Source organism: Lygodium microphyllum, chromosome 8 (genome assembly GCF_053477565.2).
Source record: "Lygodium microphyllum isolate KBCC chromosome 8, Lygodium_microphyllum_v1.1.10, whole genome shotgun sequence".
NCBI lineage: Eukaryota > Viridiplantae > Streptophyta > Polypodiopsida > Schizaeales > Lygodiaceae > Lygodium > Lygodium microphyllum.
Window position 1 is genome coordinate 127750362 of NC_141142.1, and position 20685 is coordinate 127771046.

At 41.4% G+C, this 20685-nt stretch overlaps 1 non-coding gene across 1 annotated transcript; it reads right to left on the reverse strand.

Moving 5' to 3' along the window:
* Nucleotides 1–17563: 17563 nt before the first annotated feature.
* On the reverse strand, nt 17564–17631 carry LOC148032842 (small nucleolar RNA SNORD36). The gene has a single exon (XR_015691788.1). It is a non-coding gene; the product is annotated as a small nucleolar RNA SNORD36 (small nucleolar RNA).
* Between the last annotated feature and the right edge of the window lie 3054 nt (nt 17632–20685).

The following is a 20685-nucleotide window of genomic DNA, read 5'->3' on the forward strand; positions in this document are numbered from 1 at the left end:
GCTTTTTTTGGCCATTTAAGTCTGTTTTGAGTCCCATTTTAGAGCCACAAGGTTACGAATAGTAGTTTCAAGATATACTGTAATTTTGATTGTGTTGGCCAAAAGTAGATGCACAGATTACAAACTTCAAATCTATATGTTTTGAGGTGTTTTTCATGAAGAAAAAATAAGCTTTATCTATAAATAGGTTGTAGATTATAAGTATTATTGAGTAGTCTATGCAAAAGACTACTTGATATATTGTTGTGCACTTGTTGTGAAAGGTTGCTGAAGACTAGCTTGCTATTTTGTATCATTCTTGTGATAATGGCAATGAATAGTAGAAAAATAATAATTAAGAAGCTACATAAGAACAACTATCTATCATGGAAGTTTCGTGTAATGAACTTTTTTATTGGAAAATGCCTTATGAGTTTGTTTTAGGTGAAAAAAAGGAGTCGAAGCGTAGTAACCTTGCGACGAATACGGATGAATTAAAGGCATGGAAAGAATGAAATGCAAATGACAAAAAGGTGATGTATTGGCTATCTGCAGTAAAATTGATAATACTATGTTGGGGTATATCAAGAATGCAGAAACTTCACATGTAGCTTGGATAATTTTTTAGAACATGTTATCAATAAAATACAAGGTATAAAAGATTCAACTCAAGCAAGAGTTAAATACTTTAAAGAAAGAGAAAATGTCTATCAATGAGTATGTTTTGAAGGTGAGGAGCATTACAGATAATTTGGCATAGTGATTGATGCAATGTTTGGTGACAATGATTTGGTTTCATCTACTTTGGATGGCCTTAATAATGACAAGGGTTGGAAAGCATTTGTCACTTCTATATATGTATAGAAGCCATTTCCTGATTTTAATGAGTTGGACTCTCTCATGATTACCAAAGAGATCAATATGTAGGGTAACTCATCTAAAAGAAATGGTGAACAAGTCTAAGCATTTTACTCAAGTTCATGAGGGGGATGTGGCAGATCCTCTTTGAGAGGCCGTGATACAGGACGTGCTGGTGATAACCAAGAAAATAGTTGAATTCAGCAATTCAGTGAAATATAGGTTTCAAGATGCCATGAAAACTTTAGAGATAGAGGGACCTCTAGAGGAAGAGGTGGATGGTAGAATAAAGGTTCTGGCAATTCTAGTATTGTTTGTCATTATTGTGGCAAAAGGGATCATATTGTAGCTCATTGTTTTGCTAAGAAAGATGATATTCTAGTGGTAAATTACACTAAGGAAACTATACATCATCCTTATGACAAAATAAAGACAAAAATAAGTGTTTGTTTATTATGTAGCATATGATGAATGATGTTACATGAAAGGGGATACATGATGATGCATAGTATATTGATTTAGGAGCATTTAGTCATATGACTAGTCATGCTAAATGGTTTGGAGAGATTCAAGACTTACAAAATCAAGGTTATGTGTAAATATGTGATGATTCATGCCATCTAATTTTACATATTGAAAAGGTTCCCTTATCCTTGCATTATGGCCATACAAAGAGTCTATCAAATGTATTATATATGTCATCAATCACAAAGAATTTAGTATTTGTTGGCCAAATGGTAGAGCAAGGGTTGTAGGTTCAATTTAATGCAAAACATTATTTTATAGAAGACTTAAATTATAAGTGTATGTTGGTTGTAAAAGAAAGTAAAGTTAGCTGCATATTAACTTTAGATACTAGAATTCATGCTATGGATGCTACTATGTATACTAAAGGAAAAGGACTGTTTGCATATATTGAAATATGGTATAAACATATTGGATATGCAAATGTAGAAAGAATAAAATTAACACAGTCTAAAGGATTGGTTACAAGGTTGCTTGCTTTTAGAGTTGCAGAATTTCATAAAGTGTGTGAACAATGTCAGTCTATAAGTAGACAAGAGAACATTTTTCACATGATAGAGATGTGAGCAAAAATGTACTTGATGTTATACATACAAATGCTTGGGGTTTCTACATAGAACATCTAAAGGCTATAAATTGTATTTTTCTTGGATACTCTTTAGAGTAGAAAAGATATTGTTGTTATAACCCAGTCACAGGTGAGTTCAAAGTGAGTAGGGATGTTCTTTTTCATTAGATTAACAATTGACATGTATCTAATGGTGATGCTTTGGATGATGATGATGATGATGATGATAGTTATGTGTAGAAAGAAAAGTAAGAATCACATAGTCTTAGTAGACCAACAACATCATCTAGTACTATATAATATCTAAAGTTAGCCCTTAGGTTGGGAAACTAAGGAGTAGATCTACATCTTCAAGTGGATCTAGAAGCGTTGTAGGTAAAGACAAAGGGAAGAAGAAAGTGCTAGATGGTAATGATGCATCCACTAGTCATTTGGGATTAGATTATGAGTTTGGTATTCCTTTAGTCAAGACACCAAGTATACAGAGAGCACATGGTAATGTAAAGCCTCCATTAACTGATCCAATGTATGCAAATTTATCAAGGTCAGATACCCTCTTAAAATATTTGGTTTTAAAGGTTATGGAGTGTACCATTATGCTTATATGGTAAAGGTGGTTGAGGATGTTGAAACTACTTTCTTTGAATGCATGATGAGATGGCTACATTAGAAGCCAATAAGACTTGGTTTATGTTACTATTGCCTAAGGGAAAGAAATATATTGGTTGTCAGTGGATTTACAAAATCAAGCATAATACAGATGGTTTGATTAGCAGGTAAAAGGCTAGGCTGGTTGCAAAAGGCTGTGCTCCATGGCATAGATTATGAAGAGACATATAGCCTAGTTGCTAGGATGGTAACTATTAGATGTGTGATTGCTTTAGTAGTAGCCAAAGGTTGGGATTTGTAGCAAATGGTTAAACTCCTTCTTGCATGGTGAATTGCAAGAAGAGATGTATATAGAGTAACTAGTAAGTTCTAAGGATTTAGAGCATTCCACATTTGTGTGCAGGTTAAAGAAAGCACTCTATGGGTTGAAGTAAGCACCTAGAGCATGGTCTGACAAGATCAAATAGTATCTTGTTAACATTGGCCTTTATGTTTCTGATGTTGGCCACTCTCTGTGAGAAAGAGAGATGCAAGCTTGCTTGTCATACTATTTATGAGGATGACTTGATTATTACATGTTGAGTGTTGAAATGACTTATTTTTTGGCTGATTTTTGTTGTTTTTGAGAGCTGAATGGTTGATTTTATGAGATGATTGATTGGTCTGGAAGTGGTTTGAGAGTTTTTTGGATGATATTGATTGTGTTTTGGAAGTTCATGATGTTTATTAGTGGTTCTGTGATGTTCTGATAAGTTCTGATTGGTTATGTATACCTTCTGTATACCTTCTGTTTTGGTCTGTTTTGTTCTGATTGTCTTCTGTAAGGAGGGATGGAGTATTGATTGATGAAGATTGAGATATTGTGAAAGCTTATTGAATGGTTTGTGAGAGTATGGAATGGTTTGAGTATGAGTTATGTAGTTTTGATGACCTTCTGTAATCTTCTGTAGGTCTTCTGTAGAGCCTTTGTTTCTGTTTATGTTCTATTCTGTACTGTAGCTGTTCTAGTACTCTTCTGTGACTGTTCTGTATGCTTCTGTATGTGTTCTGATGGATGAGAGTGTAGCTTGGAAAAGTTTTCTAGCCTTGGAAAGAGATGAATACAAGTGAAAAAGAGCTGAAAGAAGTAGTTGCTGAAGACTCAAGTGAAGACTAGAGTGAAGTGACAGTAGTGAGCTATGAAAGGACACTGTAGTGGCTCTGGTGACTCTTCATATCAGACATACCTCTTGGGAGGGGTATCCATGACCTAAGAAAGATTATTGAGAGTGATTTTTGAGAGATTGTAGTGAGGATATGATGTATTATTGATGGAGAGAGAGAGAGAGAGAGTCAGAGATAGCCAATTCTACTAAAACAGAGTGATTGTATATGAGAGATTAAGAGAGAAGACTATGAAGATATTGAAGATGAATACTATGTGATGTATTTCCATTCAAAGATGGTGTATTTCTTTGCTTTCTTTGTTCTATTGATGGATTTTATGAAGATATTGAAGAATATAGTTGATTCTATCAAATCCATGGGAGATCTACATGATGCTGTATGAAGATTTGTTGTGCCTGGTGTTCTTTTCTTCATTGTGATAATATGAAACATGATAAACAAGCTTGTTGATGTTATAAGATAGATTTTCTTGCAAGAGAATTCCCTTTTCCTTGGTGTTCCTCTTGGGGCTCCATGTTTTTGGTGCGTAGCCGGGGAAACTTGCCATCAACAAGCACCAGAAGAGGTGGAAAATGAAGGAAATGGCATTGCCAAGAATAGAAGAATTCAATGGATGTTTGTAAAGTTCCTTCTTCCACTGAAGAGTTGGAATTTCTCATAATCAAAGCCACTTTCCACAAGAAGTTCATCCCACAATGGCGGAAATACATCACCATCATGATGCATGCTCTATGTGGTGGACAGTTTCCTCTTCCTGTTGAAGTAGCAGAAACTTGCATATTGGTGGCAAACTGTTTGGGAATAAACTGAAGAGCAGAAATAGAGAGAATGACCATCCATGGAAGATTTGGCATTCGTTGAGAAGTTTCCAGACAACATCAAGTGGGAGATTGTGAAGAAGCTTCAGGAGTCTTGGTCTGTAGAGGTTCACAAAGACAAGAAGGAAAAGAGTTGGAATTTGTTCGTGGATGCTCAACAACAAGATACATGGGATGCTTGGTGTACTGATAATCTTCTATTTGTTCAATTGGCAACCCACTGGAAGTTGGTAGACAGAGTGTTTTTCACAACATACACTGTTGAAACCATCAGAAGCTGGCACTACTATGATGATGGTACCACCACAATGCTCAGACGTATGCATTTTGACACCTTCAGAACCAAATACCTTCCTCTGTGCAGTGGAATGAAAGCAGAATTCAGGGACGTTGAAAAAAAAGAAGTAGAAGAAATGTTGGCAAGAGAATCCTCCAGAGATTGAAGCCTTCTGTTAACCCTCTGTGGAGCACTAACAACCTAGTGGAGCCAACCCCCTGATGAATGACGCAATAAAGAGGCAAGCGTTAGAACGAGTCCAGAGGTACGTGAGAAGAGAGAAAGAAAAAATCAAGGCTGAGAACGAGCTCGCAGCAGAAGCCACCTTTGACGCCCGTGCGGAACTCTTTACAGAAGTCCCAATGGCACATCAAGCCCTTCCTCCTCCTGCTGGAGGTCCACTTCCAAGCCAGATCCGTCTTGGAAATATTGATAACAGGCCATCGAATGTAGTCCCATTGCCAGTTTTTAAAGGAGAGGACAATGAAGATCCCGATCTTCATGTAGCAGAGTTTATGGTAGCATGTATGGCTAACAATGCCAGAACCCCTGAGCATTGGTTAGCAATATTCCCCGCCACTTTCAAGGGCGCGGCGTTATGAGAGACAAGCAACAGGAACTTTTGGCACATGGGACGACCTGAAGGTGGCCTTCCTCACTAAATTCAGGCGTGAAGGTTTTGAAGAGCGGATGCGAGAGGAATTTATGAACCTAAGTCAATCCTCTGGAGAAAGAGTAGAAGCTTATGTCTCACGAATGGAATCCATCCTGAAGAGATGGACTAACCATAATCTAGATGATGGCATTCAGAAGGGGGTGTTTCTTAGAGGATTACAACCAGAAGCTCGTAAGTTTGTGGAGCTGCAAAGACCAGCCACATTGCAAGCTGCAACAGAAGGTGCAAGACTATACGATGAAGTGGAAGCTAGATTGGCGATGAATCCATGAAGAGGAGTCCTACCTCCTCTAATGCCAGGAATGATGTACCCACCAAATGCAGTCCCAGGGACTGTCCCCTACCCCTACCAATAGATGCCTTCAGTATCACAGTACAGTGCACCAAATCTACAGTGGCCACAATCCATGCCTCAAATGATGGTTCAACCACAACAACAATTGTCCCAACCAATTTTCCCAATGCCAAATCAGCAGCAACATTGGAACCCTACCAACTGGAGCCAACAACCAACAGTTCAAATAGGAGCTCTGAATCAGAATCAGAACAGAGACCCCTCTGTAGCAGCCCAACCTGTTTATGCAGTGATTCCAGAGACTCCTCAAAACCCTCCTGCCAGTACCTCCGGAGGAGAAAGCTTGAAGGATTACTTATCCAACTCAGTTGCAAACATAAAAAAGGAGTTGATGGATGTGATTACAGAGCAGCTACAGACGCTGAAAGTGAACATTGCTAGCATATCCAACGTTGCAGGAGCAGGAAGAGATGTGATGCGGTCAAATACTTGGTGTGGTAAGTGTCATCAAGCAGGCCATTTAGCCACCGAATGTATACGCAAACCAACCATTCCTGGAGCCTTCTGTTCCTACTGTTTGCGGAAGAACCATACAGAGGATATTTGCTCTCTGAAGGAGATGCATGATAGGAGAAGGAAGGAAGAAGACGCAAGATTCAACTTGGTGGAATCCAAAATGACAACACAGGATATTGGACCCAAGCCTAGAGAGTTTGGTCCTAATTTCGGACCCAGAAGGTTTCCATCCCAAAGTTACAGAGGAAGACAGTCTGGCAGTGGTCAGAGGACAGAAGTGGAGTGTTATAGATGTGGAGAAAAGGGACACATCTCACCAAATTGTCCAAATCCCAGAAGGTCAGTGGATTACAAGCCCTTATGCAGTTGATGCAAAGGAGAAGGCCACACTGCAAAAGACTGTCCAAGCCCAGCCCCAGTGAAAAATAGTGCTACTGATAGTCCGGCCAAGGCCCAAGAGCCTACCTCCAATTTAGTGGAATTGGAAGTTGCTGCCATCACTCGTGCAAAGCAGAAGGAACCACCTATCTAGAAAGAAAATAACCCTCCTGCTAGAACAGTGAAGTTCAATCTTCCACCAGAAGAACAGAACAGAACAGAGCCTGACAGTGCCATACAGAGCCCTACAGTGCCACAGAGAGTTACAGAGACAGTTCTAGAGACAGGACCAGAGGTCCAGGAGATAGAAGAGGAGGAAGTGCCGCAAGTGGCAGAAGAAGTTCCCATGATTCCCCTGTTGGAAGAAAGAGGGAAAATGAAAATGGGTGTTGCTCCATTCCCTAACCGGTTAGAGAAGCCAGTGGATCCTATTAAGGAATACGATCTAGTCAGAGATCTAGATACCTTTAAACCAAACCTCACATTCCGACAATTATTGATGTTGTCTCCCAGTTGCGGAAAAAGGTTCAAAAGTATACTGACAAGAAGATGTGGCTTAAGGATTGCTCCCTCAACAGCAACAAAGTCCAATAAAGCTCCAGAGCCTGTCAAAGAAGTGGACGTAGCTAACACCTTCCTAGATCTGGGTACTCCAGAGACTGGCATGTGGATAGAAGGCTGCTTCATTGCAAATGCACTGATTGATGGAGGTTCATCAGTAAACATTATGACGGATGTGGCAATGAAGGATCTAGGCCTACAAGGTGTGCAACCCACCCAATGGCTCATTAGACTGGCGGATCAGAGCAGAATCAAGACTTTGGGCATTCTCCCATATGTGAAGACTACAGTGGCTGGAAAAGATTATTGGCTAACCTATCTGGTGGTGAAGCCAAACTCTTATGGTACATCCTACCCTCTGTTACTGGGCAGACCATGGCTTTTTGAAGCCCGAGCAAGGACGGATTGGTTCAAAGGAACCTTGACCTTGGGTAGAGGACCCAACAAAGTGGTGCTGAAACTGTATGGTTCTCAAAAAGGACATGGATCCACCTCCTTGGAATTATCTTCTGACTCCCCTAATGAGGCTACAGATGGAACATCAGTAGACGAAGATGCTGTCAAACAGATCCTTCCCAAAAAAACAGTGACACGTTCCTTAACAGTGGATACTGTAAGCCGACTTCCAAAAGATGCAAAGCCATTATCAATGGGTGAATACTTCCTGCCTGAACCAGAAATTACTTCTAAAATCACTTCTGACAGTGAGATAGAAGCATGGATGTACTGCTCTCCCTATTACATGGCCATAGCAGAAGCCGAGATAGAGGCAGAAGATGAAATAGAGAACCTGTTCTTCTCTTACAGAGCTCCTACAGAAACAGAGACAGAGACAGAGACAGAGACAGAAGCAGAAGCAGAAGCAGAAGCAGAAGCAGAGACAGAGACAGAAGCAGAAGCAGAGACAGAGGCAGAAGATGAAACAGAGAATATGGAAGAAGAAGGTTATGAAAGTGAACCAGAAGAATCTATCCCACCCGAAGCGAATATATATGAAGAAGAAGTTCCAGAAGCATCAGAAGCAGATGAGCTCATGCTATGGGACAGAATGACAATGGTACCATTTGGTCTGGTAAATGGATCTTCTCACATGCAAAATCTTTATAAGAAATGGGTTAAGAAGAACAAGCCGTCTTTCAGCAGTGGCTCATGCCGCCCTCACCCATCCTTGCCAAAGAAAGATGATGATGATGCACCGTGCCAACAAGCACCAGTCCCACAAACCCAACAGAAATCAGAGGGTCCTTGTTATGTGACGTTCCTAGATGTGTCATCAAAAGATGAGTCTTCCAGCCAAGAGGTAATTAATTTTGAAACCAAACCCGAAACAGCTCTAATCCCATTTCAACATCTTAAGGAGCAACCTAAGTCTCCACCAAAAGAAGAAATTGGTTCTAGTGGGACATCAGAAGAGGACACCACTCCCTTGAAGGAGTCGGATCTGTACCCAGAAGCAGTCCGTGGGACCTTCATCCGTGAAGTAGAAGGTGAAAGGCAGTTAACCTTTGTGGATGCAGATGGCATTGAACGCCACTTGAAGGTGGATAGCAGTCTCCCAGAAGAGGAGTTGTCAACCTTGTACAACTTGTTGAAAGAAAATTTGGACGTGTTTGCGTGGTCCTACAAAGACCTAAAAGGGATTGATCCCACAATATGTCCGCATCATATTGACTTGGAGCCTGATGCCAAGCCAGTACGACAACGACAGAGGCGAATGAACCCGAATTATTCCACATTGGTGAAAGCAGAGCTGCTGAAGCTTCTGGAAGCCGAGTTCATCTATCCAGTGGCAAATAGTGAATGGGTTTCACCCATCGTGGTGGTACCCAAGAAGAATGGCAAATTGCAAATATGTGTTGACTTCCGCAAGCTCAATTCCAAGACAAAGAAGGATCACTTTCCTATCCCTTTCACAGACCAACTGTTGGACACAGTGGCAGGACATGAGCTTTACTCCCTTCTGGATGGATTCAGCGGATACAACCAAGTGCAGATAGCAGAAGAGGACCAATCCAAAACAACCTTCACCACAGAATGGGGGACCTACGCTTACCGAGTGATGCCGTTTGGACTCTGCAATGCCCCTCTACTTTCTAGCGAGTCATGATGGTCGCATTCCAAAATCATTTGCATGACTTTATTGAAGTATATTTGGATGACTTTTGTGTCTATAGTTTGATCTGTGAACACTGGGGACACCTAGAACAATGCTTCGCGACCAATGCCGGGAGTATGGGATTTCCCTCAACCCCGACAAATGCATTTTTGGGGTCTCTTCTGGAGTCCTGTTGGGCCACATTGTCTCTGCACAAGGGATATCAACAGACCCTGCAAAGATCGAAAAGATTGCAGCTTTGACAGCACCCACCAACCTCAAACAGTTGAGGGGATTCCTAGGCCATGTGGGTTACTACAGAAGGTTCATAGCTCATTTCGCAACAAAGGAAACCTCCTTGCACAAGCTTCTGAGGAAAGATGTAGAGTTTACTTGGACGGAAGAATGTGACAAAGCCTTCCACACTCTGAAGCAGTGTCTGATTGAGGCACCCATTCTGCAACCTCCTGATTGGACGAAGGAGTTCCATGTACATACTGATGCATCTATTGAAGGCTTAGGCGTAGTCCTATGCCAGAAGGGTTCCTCGAAGCTGGATCAGCCGATCTATTATGCAAGCCGAAAAGTCACTGATAGGGAACGGAACTATACAGTGACAGAGCTGGAGTGCTTGGCAATGGTGTTTGCCCTAGAGAAGTTTCGCCATTACCTCCTGTCCACCCACTTTAAATTTTATGTGGATCATGAGGCCCTGTCCTTCCTGATGAACAAAGCAGATGTGAAAGGACGAATGATGAGATGCCTCCTTCTATTCCAGGAGTTCGACTTTGAGGTAATTACCAAACCTGGTCGTTCCCATGTTTTGGCTGATCATCTGTCGCGTATCCCACAAACTGTAGACGAGGAGCAGGATGATCCAGACCTCCCTGATGCTTCCCTATTCTTGGTAGAAACTGTAACTCCTTGGTATGCAGACATTGCCAATCTGCTGGCAACCCAGCAGTACCCTCTTGGCATTTCTAGTCGGGAAAGGAAGAAGCTTATGCTAGAATCAGCCCCCTACACCCTGCTAGGTGGTGCATTGTATAATAAAGGCAAAGATGAAGTGCTTAGAAGATGTGTTGCAGGAGATGAGATTGGGATTGTTCTGAAGGCTTGCCATGACGAGCCATGTGGAGGTCACTTTGCAGGAGAAGCCATATCCAGGAAGGCTCTGCTAGCAGGTTATTGTGGCCTACCATTCATAAGGATTCCTATGATTACTGTAAAAGATGTGATGCTTGTCAGAGAATGGGGAAACCCACAAAGACAAGTGCCATGCCACTGCAGCCTATTCTTCCCTTAAAGCCATTTGAGAAATGGGGCATTGACTTCGTAGGTCCAATCGATCCTCCCACTAGAAGGAAACAGAATAGATACATCCTCGTATGTACGGATTATGTTACAAAGTGATGTGAAGCTAAAGCCCTAAAGCAGGACGATGGTAACAGCATGGCCCTGTTCATGTACGAGAATATCATCACCCGTTTTGGCAGTCCCTTAGAGCTGGTAAGTGACAGAGGCACTCATTTCCTTAATAAAGTCATGGAAGAATTGACAGAGTTGTATAAGATCCGCTATCGCAAGTCCACTCCTTATTACCCCAGAGCCAACGGCCAAGTCGAAGTCACGAATCGCATCCTCTGCTCGATTCTGACAAGAACAATTGCTGCACATCGTCGTGATTGGGATGATCGACTTACAGAGGCCCTCTGGGCGTACAGAACCTTCCATAAAGCAGCAACAGGACAGACACCTTTCCAGCTGGTGTATGGTACAGAAGCTGTTTTCCCTGTTGAACTGGAATTACCCTCTTTGAGAGTGGCTATCAAAGAGCATTTGGGGGACGATGATTCATTGCAACGCCGTCTCCTGCACCTGGAATGTTTGGACGAAACTCGTAGGATGGCTCTACAGTGCATGGAAGCCACACAAGCTCGACGTAAGGCTTACCATGACAGCTTCATCAAGCACAAGGAGTTCAAAGAAGGTGATTTGGTCCTAGCCTATGATTCACGATTTGGCAAGTTTCCTGGCAAGCTCCAACAACGGTGGATGGGCCCATATAAGGTACTTGCCGTCAACCCTAATGGCTCTGTCCGAGTGCAGACCGTTGATGCCTCTGATGATCCCTTTCTGATCAATGGATATCGCTGAAGAAGTAATTCCCTCCTTGGGGATCTTGACAATTACGGTCACTTGATCCTTTCCCTCGTTGGCGTGGCACTATCACTCTTATGATGCTACTTCTGATAGCCGTTCTTCAGTCACTTCTGATGAGATGGACGCAACCCTCTGTCCCCTCAACTCCACCTTCCAGCCTTGATTTCTTAGCCTCTATTTTCCACCAGCGACAGTGGCAAGGTTGGTTCTGACAAATGGTCTTTCTACCATTCCCTTGCTTATTTCGAAGAAAAAAAAGAAGAAAACATATCGGTCATGGGAGAAAAGGACTTAGGTCCCTGTCATGCCGACCTATTCTTCGAGAAAAGGTGGAAACACCCTCGGGAATAGGGAAAAACAAGAAAAAAAAACAAAAGAAGAAAAAAAAAAGAGAAAACAAATCTGTTATGAGAGAAAAGGAAGCAATTTCCTGTCATAGCAGGCCTCGTTTCAAGAAAAGGTGGTAAACACCCTTGGGCGAGAAGCTGGCTGTGGAAAAGGTGGCAACACCCAGCAGTCCAGAAAGTGGATTCATTAATTGATATTCCCAGGATCCAATTCTGAAGCTACCTCCCTTGGTACGCTGTGTCCTGGGTCTCTCTGCAGAGGTCTAACTGCCCTCTAGCATACGACATGTTCTATCCAACACAATGTTTGATTTGATGGCTACCTCCCTGGGTATGCCTCTTCAACAACTGACGACGCGATCTTCATCAACAAACAATTGAGTGATGTGAGCTTTCATCCTAACCGGATGGGGACGTGAGTATGGGTTGCCCTCTGTATCGATCAACAGAGAGTGAGACAGAGGGTGGGCCGAGTGACCAGTTTTTTCCCTTCAAATCAAATGAGAGGTGAGAAGTGTGAATGAAGTGTTGCACGCATGGGATGGGCCTCTCAATGTACAAAGCACAATTTGTTTCTGTGCACTGCACCATAAGGCTCCCTGGCCTTCCTTCTCGCACCGTATGCCGGCACAGGGCGGGATGCAGAGTTGCACCATCAAATGCGCACGAGGCATACAACCTTTGCACAAGTGACTATGAGGATTACATCAATGGGTTTCAGGAAAAGGCTGCCCTCATGTATCTATCAACAGAGCGTGAGACAGAGGGTGGGCTGAGTGTGACTGGAGTTTCTTCAATCAATTACTGAGAGGTGAGATTGAGGGACGTTACGACACTTGGAGTAAGGTATATTCCTGTTTCCCTATGCACCCACGGGATGGGTCTCTATTGTCATCACAGGACACGTCACCCTGTTCTGTACACTACACTGTAAGGCTCCCTTACCTTCCTCCTTGCACTTATGCCAGACAGGGTTGGACGCACTAATGCACCATTAACTGTGCACCCTGGCATACTCCTTCTGCACCATTCTCCCTTATCGATTCCTAAACCGGGTACGAGATATGGGTTTTAATCATTTTTCCTCGAGCGATATTAGTCATGGGGTGAGTGATTGTTCTTTCATTCCATTTGAGTGACTGTGAGTTGAGTGCAATATCCCTCATCATCGATAAATTTCCTGCGATTCCTTCCATCAGCCACCTCCCTAGGACCTGTTACGTGGTCCCTGCCATTACGGATGAGTGCTGTGAAGATGCCTTGGTATCTCCAGTAGCTGACAACGACACAGGAAGTGCCATTGACAATCAATCGTGATTCTCGACAAAATGGGCCAAGTTTTTCTAACCCTACAACTTCTGTTTCTCAGTGGCGTTCATGTTTTAAGTGTGGGGAAGTTATTGGATGGTCTGTGGCGTGGTCCTAGGTCCCTGTTGCTCGGTTAACCCTATCTGTTAAGGTCTTAAGTGTGGGGACGCGTCCCTGCGCGTCTACATTGCCTACCCTTCTGCATATGCCTCAACCTGCTCATGCATGTATGCCATGACTTGCTGTTACCCTAATAGGGTCCCTTCCCACCCATTCGTTCATTTTCCACCCACCCTTGGGGTTGTTCTCTTGCAGTTTTCCTTCATTCTCTGCTTTTGAGGTCCTGCTATGAGATTGCATCCTACGTTCACCAAAGTCCACATCCAACCTTATAGCCCTGTTCCTCTCTTTGAACTGATCATTTTTCCTTTTTACCTACCCCTGTTCCGGTACATGGTTTTTGAGTTATTAATTTTTAAAGCATTTTGCGCAAATTAGCTGGTTTTCCATATGAACGCGCTTTTCTTGCTTCGGAACCGTGATCTGACATCATAGCCCTGACAACCACTTTTCCCTTGACAATTTTTATTTTTACTCCGAGTCATTCCGATACACGGTTTGTCCAATATTAATTTTCCGGGCTTTTTAAGACTTTTTTGTGCGTCTTTTTGACATTTTTCCATGTGAACCTGTCCTGTTTGTATCGGAATTCCAATTTGATTTGACAGCCATGTCCCTCGTGTCTTTTCCCACATTTTTCCTTTTTTCTCCACCCTCTTTCGCCTTTCGAATTTTTTATTATTAATTTTTCAATGAGTTTTTGGGTGTATTTTTGGTGTCTTTTGCATGTGAACCCCTCCTACTTCCACCGGAACTGCGGTTTAACATGACATCCTTGTGCCACTCCTTCCTGCGGACATTTTTTCTTCTTACTGCATGTCCTTCCGGTGACCGGTTCGTTCAATATTAATTTCCGATCCCATTTTCGGATTTGTTTTTTGGGTTTTTCCCACGTGAACGCATCTTATCTCAGTCGGAACTATGTTTTGATGTGATAGGATTGTCGGGCACGTCTTTCTGCACCGTTTTCCTTTTTTTTCTGCACCTCGTTCTGATGCACGGATTTTCTGATATTAATTTTTAATTGCGTTTTTTGATACGTTTTTTAAAGAGTACTATCATTGCATTATGAAAAGGAAGCAAGTACAATGCTTTATAGGAAAGTAGGAAACTGCAGTAGGCACCACTGTGCATATGGGATAGGTTAGCCTGCATGTCCTTGGTCTTGAAGCTCCATATAAAGAGGCTGTTTAGTAAGTGTGATTGCTGAATCTCAACAGTAGTCATCTATATGTATGTGATACTCCCTTTTTTGGGAAGTCGGGATGAGCAATATATTGGATTATAGTTTGAATATTATATCTACAAACATGTTAGATAAATCATTTTGTAGTATTTAGACTTTCCTGGCCATGAGGTCGTGGGGGTTGTTTGGTGGTGTGTAGGAGCTCGGCTAGAGCCTTAGTGCAAGTGTCAAGCCTATTTTTGGTCTTGAAACCACTATTTATACCTACTCGTCAATAATATCAAAAAGTATATTCATAGGTAGCTTGTATGAACTTTGGCACATGCTTTTCATCATATTGCCATTGTAATATCATCCTTGACCTTTGCTATCTCGAAAGAATTGTTGACGCCTCAATGAAGAGATGGCATGAGCTTGCATACTTTAATAACACCCACGATGGAAAAGGAATATCAAGTAAATTATGTGCCAAGGGACTTGTGACACTAGCTTCTGGCCCATAGCTGAAAGGGATGTTAATGAGTTAATACTATTTTATGTAGAAAAGAAATGCCAAAGATAGAGTAAATAAATGCTAGATAAGCTCATGGACCTATCTACAACTACCTACCAACACGACGTGGTGGGGACTTTCTTGAGTTGTTGTGCTAAACACTTACCAGACACATAAGAGAAAGCTTACTCAAGAACACAAGAAGAGATATGGAGGTTATAACATTTTCTTATTGGTTTTTTCTTCTTCTTCCACACAAAATACTATGTACACAAAGTATAGATAGTATATAACATAAAGAAAAGTGGTCTATAAGTCAAACAATGCATAACTAACTATACTAATTGACTAATACTATAATTATGTAAGCTATAGGTAGGTGTAACAAACTAAATATAACAAGTGATAAGTCAGAGCTATGTGTAGATCATAATGTCCACTGACATGCTAAGTGTAAATGTGGGGAGCCATCTAGCCAGGCGATCCATCATCAATATTCACATGTGTTGAGCTTGTCATCTCAACATCCTCCCTCAAGCTCAACTATATCTCTACAAATCCAAGTAAGCCTTTGAAACTTTTAAAGCTTCTCTACACCCAATGCCTTTGTAAAAATGTCAGCTATCTAATCTTGTGTGCTAATATATGCCAAGTCAATCTCTCTTGCAAGTAGTACCTTCTCTCTCACAAAGTGGTAATGCACCTTAATGTGTTTTGTCCTAGCATGAAACACTAGGGTTTCTAGCTAGCTATATGTGCTCATGTTGTCATAGTGAATGAAAACTAAACTCCATGCATATCCAAATCACCCAATAAATTTTGCAGCCATACCACCTCACATGTTGCCATAGCAGCACCTCTATACTCAACCTCTATACTTGATAAATAAACTATAGGTTACTTTTTCCTACTCCATGTAACTATTGCACTACTAAGGGAAAACACGAATCTTCTCTAGTAGATCTTTTGTCATCCAACCCAATCTGCGTTTGTGTATCCAAACACCTATATATTTTTGCTTACCTCATAAAAAAGTCCATAATGCAAAGTGGACTTCACATGCCTCAATATGCATCTAACTACATCCAAGTGAGGCTTTCTAAGCATCTGCATAAATTGACTAATAAGGCCAATAGCATAACTCAAGTTTGGCCTTGTGATAGTTATGTAAATGAGATTGTCTACTATCCTTTTGAACATAGTAGGGTCTTCTATCTCATTCCCAACATCATCATTCAACTTCACACTTTTCTCCAATAGTACTGAAATAGGCTTACATGTTGTCATACCATACTTGGATAACATATCCAAGCTATATTACCTTTAGGAAATCCAAATATCATCATCACATTTGTTCACCTCAATACCAAGAAATTGCCTCAACTTACCCCAATATTTTATCTCAAACTTCCTCAAAAACTCATTAACTTTAGCAATCCCACTATCATAGTCACTTGTAATGGAGCCCCAAGAGGAACATCAAGGAAAAGGGAATTCTCTTGCAAGAAAATCTATCTTGTAACATCAACAAGCTTGTTTATCATGTTTCATATTATCACAATGAAGAAAAGAACACCAGGCACAACAAATCTTCATACAGCATCATGTAGATCTCCCACGGATTTGATAGAATCAACCATATTCTTCAAAATCTTCATAAAATCCATCAATAAAACAAAGAAAGCAAAGGAATACACCATCTTTGAATGGAAATACATCACATAGTATTCATCTTCAATATCTTCATAGTCTTCTCTCTCAATCTCTCATATACAATCACTCTGTTTTAGTAGAATTGGCTATCTCTGACTCTCTCTCTCTCTCTCCATCAATAATATATCATATCCTCACTACAATCTCTCAAAAATCACTCTCAATAATCTTTCTTAGGTCGTGGATACCCCTCCCAAGAGGTATGTCTGATATGAAGAGTCACCAGAGCCACTACAGTGTCCTTTCATAGCTCACTACTGTCACTTCACTCTAGTCTTCACTTGAGTCTTCAGCAACTACTTCTTTCACTTCTTTCAGATCTTTTGCACTTGTATTCACCTCTTTCCAAGGCTAGAAAACTTTTCCAAGCTACACTCTCATCCATCAGAACACATACAGAAGCATACAGAACAGTCACAGAACAGTACCAGAACAGCTAAAGTACAGAACAGAACAGAAACAAAAACAGAGGCTCTACAGAAGACCTACAGAAGATTACAGAAGGTCATCAAAACCACATAACTCATACTCAAACCATTCCATACTCTCACAAACCATTCAATAAGCTTTCACAATATCTCAATCTTCATCAATCAATACTCCATCCCTCCTTACAGAAGACAATCAGAACAAAACAGACCAAAACAGAAGCTATACAGAAGGTATACAGAACCAATCAGAACTTATCAGAACATCACAGAACCACTAATAAACATCATGAACTTCCAAAACACAATCAATATCATCCAAAACACTATCAAACCACTTCCAAACCAATCAATCATCTCATAAAATCAACCATTCAGCTCTCAAAAACAACAAAAATCAGCCAAAAAACAAGTCATTTCAATACTCAACATATCCCCGCACTTAATAAGGAAGTGTCCTCGCGACCCAGGAAAAAGGGAATACAAGTTCAGGGAAAAGCTCAACTTTGATCTTCAATATCTCTTCAAAAAGAATCCATCCAACATGACCCCAACTTAGAACCTGTTTCTGATATAAAAATACAAAGAAAGGAAAACCCTTTATACATTAACACCGCTTATCAAACTAGAAAATCACAACAAATTTGTAAATGATATAAGAGTTTTCTTCTTCTTCATCAGCATCAGCTTCAACTTTGCAACCACGACCCCATCACCAAAATTCTCCAAAATGTAGTTTGCACGAAAGCCAATCCAATAGGAAACCACCACGCTCGTATTACATAAATGAACTCACAACACAAACACTACACAGAACACAACCATCTGAATGACTCTTCCAAAAAGAGAGATTTTCATTAAAAATCATCCACCATACATTGGAAAGGTATCAATGAAGATGATCCCTCTTGAAAGATTGATGTTGTCGGAAACGATCCATAGACAAGGATTCATCTACAAAGGTTTTGGGAGGATTTTGAAAAAACTGAAGACAGCACATCCTTTCCAACAGGACCAGGTATCTGCTAGGCAAACAAAGGGCATGAAAATACAATATATCCAGCTCCTGGGAATCAATGCTCACATTGATATTCATGCACAACTTTGGAATAGGCTTGGAATCATTATGAGAGTGCCTATGCATATACGCCAGGTACCAAGCAAAGTGAGCAGTTAATCTCACTGAAGGATCTGCAGACTGTGAATACTGCTGAGCAAAATGAACATAGTTCTGATAAGCTTGACTGGCAGCTGTCCATTCTCCTGGAATTACTGGCCAATTAATCTGAGGTCCTATAAGGGAATCATTTGAACTCCATCCCCTTCTTCTGAAAATCTGATTATCAAACCTGTCACAGTCACTAACCAACTGAGGTGGTTGAGATATAGAAGTGTTAGGAGAGGGTAGTGGAATAAGAAAAAGTGGATGAAGTGAGGGATAGGCAAAATCATAAAAGGAAGAATGATTTAAAGAAGGAGTGGCAGAAATTTGGAGGGAATCACTAAGGAAGGGTGTTAACTGATAAATAGGAAATGTGGAGGGTACATGAATGGATGGAGAAGGACAGGGTGGAGAAGGGGAAAATACCCTATCCTCAATAAAGGAACGGTATGTAAAAATGGAAATTTGAGGGAAGGATGAAGGTTGAAAAAGAAGGGATAAAATAGTGGTGGAATTAGATTGACAAAGGGAAAGATACATATCATATCGGTGAGCCATTTGTTGGTAATAGAGGAGGGTAGGAATAGAAGGTCCTAAGAGAGATCATCTATGATAGGCATCAAAGAAGGTAGAATCAAACGGATTATGTTTTGAAAGATAGGCTAAGAGATCCATCCTCAGTTGATTAGTACTCTGGGCAGAGGTAGGAGCTGTGTTTTGTCTTTGATTCAGGACCACAGAATCAATCATGGGATGCCAGGAATTATCATGATAATCAGCCACTTTGGAGGAATAACTCTGGAACATGTCAGCTATGCGCAACTCCAAATGGTTGATATACAAAACAGCTTGTAGAACCACATCCCCCACATACCATGCCATATCCACCTCATCTGGAATTAACAAGTCTCCTCGTAGATACATGTATGACATCAACATGGTATCTGGCATGATAGAATCTTCAAACACCATCCTTACTACCTCTGTCAACAACTCAGCAGACCAAGCCCCACTCCATCCATCCTCTAGAAGAGGTAAATCCATCGTGGAAAGCTTTATGTAGAAGACCAACTTCTGTAAGTGGTAGTGGACAAAGAAAGAATGGTCTGGCGGAACATATTCCTGAAACTGCTCAAATGTAGACCATAATAAGTCCATTCTGGACTGCAATCGTTCCACTTTATCTTGAAATAGAGGACAAAAAGTAGCCTGTCTCTGAAGAGCAGCCAAGTCCTGCGGTGAAAGAGAAGGGATCACAGGAACATTAGGGCTTGGAGGAACAGAGCGGGATTTTGCTAGTTGATCTTGCAACTGCTGGATTTGGGAGGCTTGGGATGCCACTGTGTCATTAGCAGTCTGTAAAGCTGAAAGTTTGCCATCTAAGAGAGTTTGGAACTCCTGCGCTTCTCTGGACATCCTCTCCTTCTCCTCTGAAAGGCTAGTAACCTGGGATTGAGCCTCTAGTAACTGGAGCTTCAAAGAAGAGATCTCATCGCTTTGGGTGGCAACCAGGGTGTTCCATTTGCTTAAACAAATCTGCTAGGGTATCCTTAGCAGAAGCTAACTCGGATGTTGCCTTATGCAACTGGCCCTTAGACTGCATGAGTTCTTCATAAAAGGACGCGTACAGCTGTTGAACATAGGCTGTCACCTACAATTCAATGGAACTTTGAATATCTTTACAGAGGAAAGGAATTGCATCTCCTGATATTAGACTGTTCAGTGAGGGAATTGATATGTCAAATGATCCTTCTCGATGTGCTCTGAACAGGTTATTACAAGTGAGATACCCAGGGAGTTCATGCCAGAGGTAGCAGGAATGGGCACTGAAGGAAGTAGTGAAGGAGCTTTATCCGCTACCCGCTTCAAGCATTTGCGCTGGATGACCAGGGGAGGCGGAGAATCATCATCCTCTATGTCAATAGGTTCTGACTCATCTGAAGGTGGAGGAGGAGGTACTGGATCTGATGGAGGAGGTGGAGGTACACTCTTCTGTAAACCTGAATAGGTTAAGAAGGCAGACAAATATGATCCATATGTGACATTGGTAACATTACCCCTGGTGACTTTGACGAAATGTTGATCCATTTTAGTGAGGAGGTAAGTGCTCCAATCAATAGCAACTCCTTTCAACACCATCCTGGAAGCTGTGAAAAGCTCTTTGGACAAATATTGGGATGGCATTTTGGCAGGCATAAACCTGTCCTGGAGAAACTGACAGACCATCTTCCATACGGGATCAGTGATCATGGAAAAGGAAACTCCTAAAGAGTTGATCACCTTCTTAACATCCAGCATTTCCCTTGTCTGCTTTTGCAATAGCTTCAGAATCTCTTCATTAGAGAAAAGCTGACGAGTGGTAACAAAAGGTTCACCTTTGGAGGGAAGAGACAGAGCCTTCCCTAAGCCTCGAGGTGTCAAAGTCATAGAAATCCCCTGGACT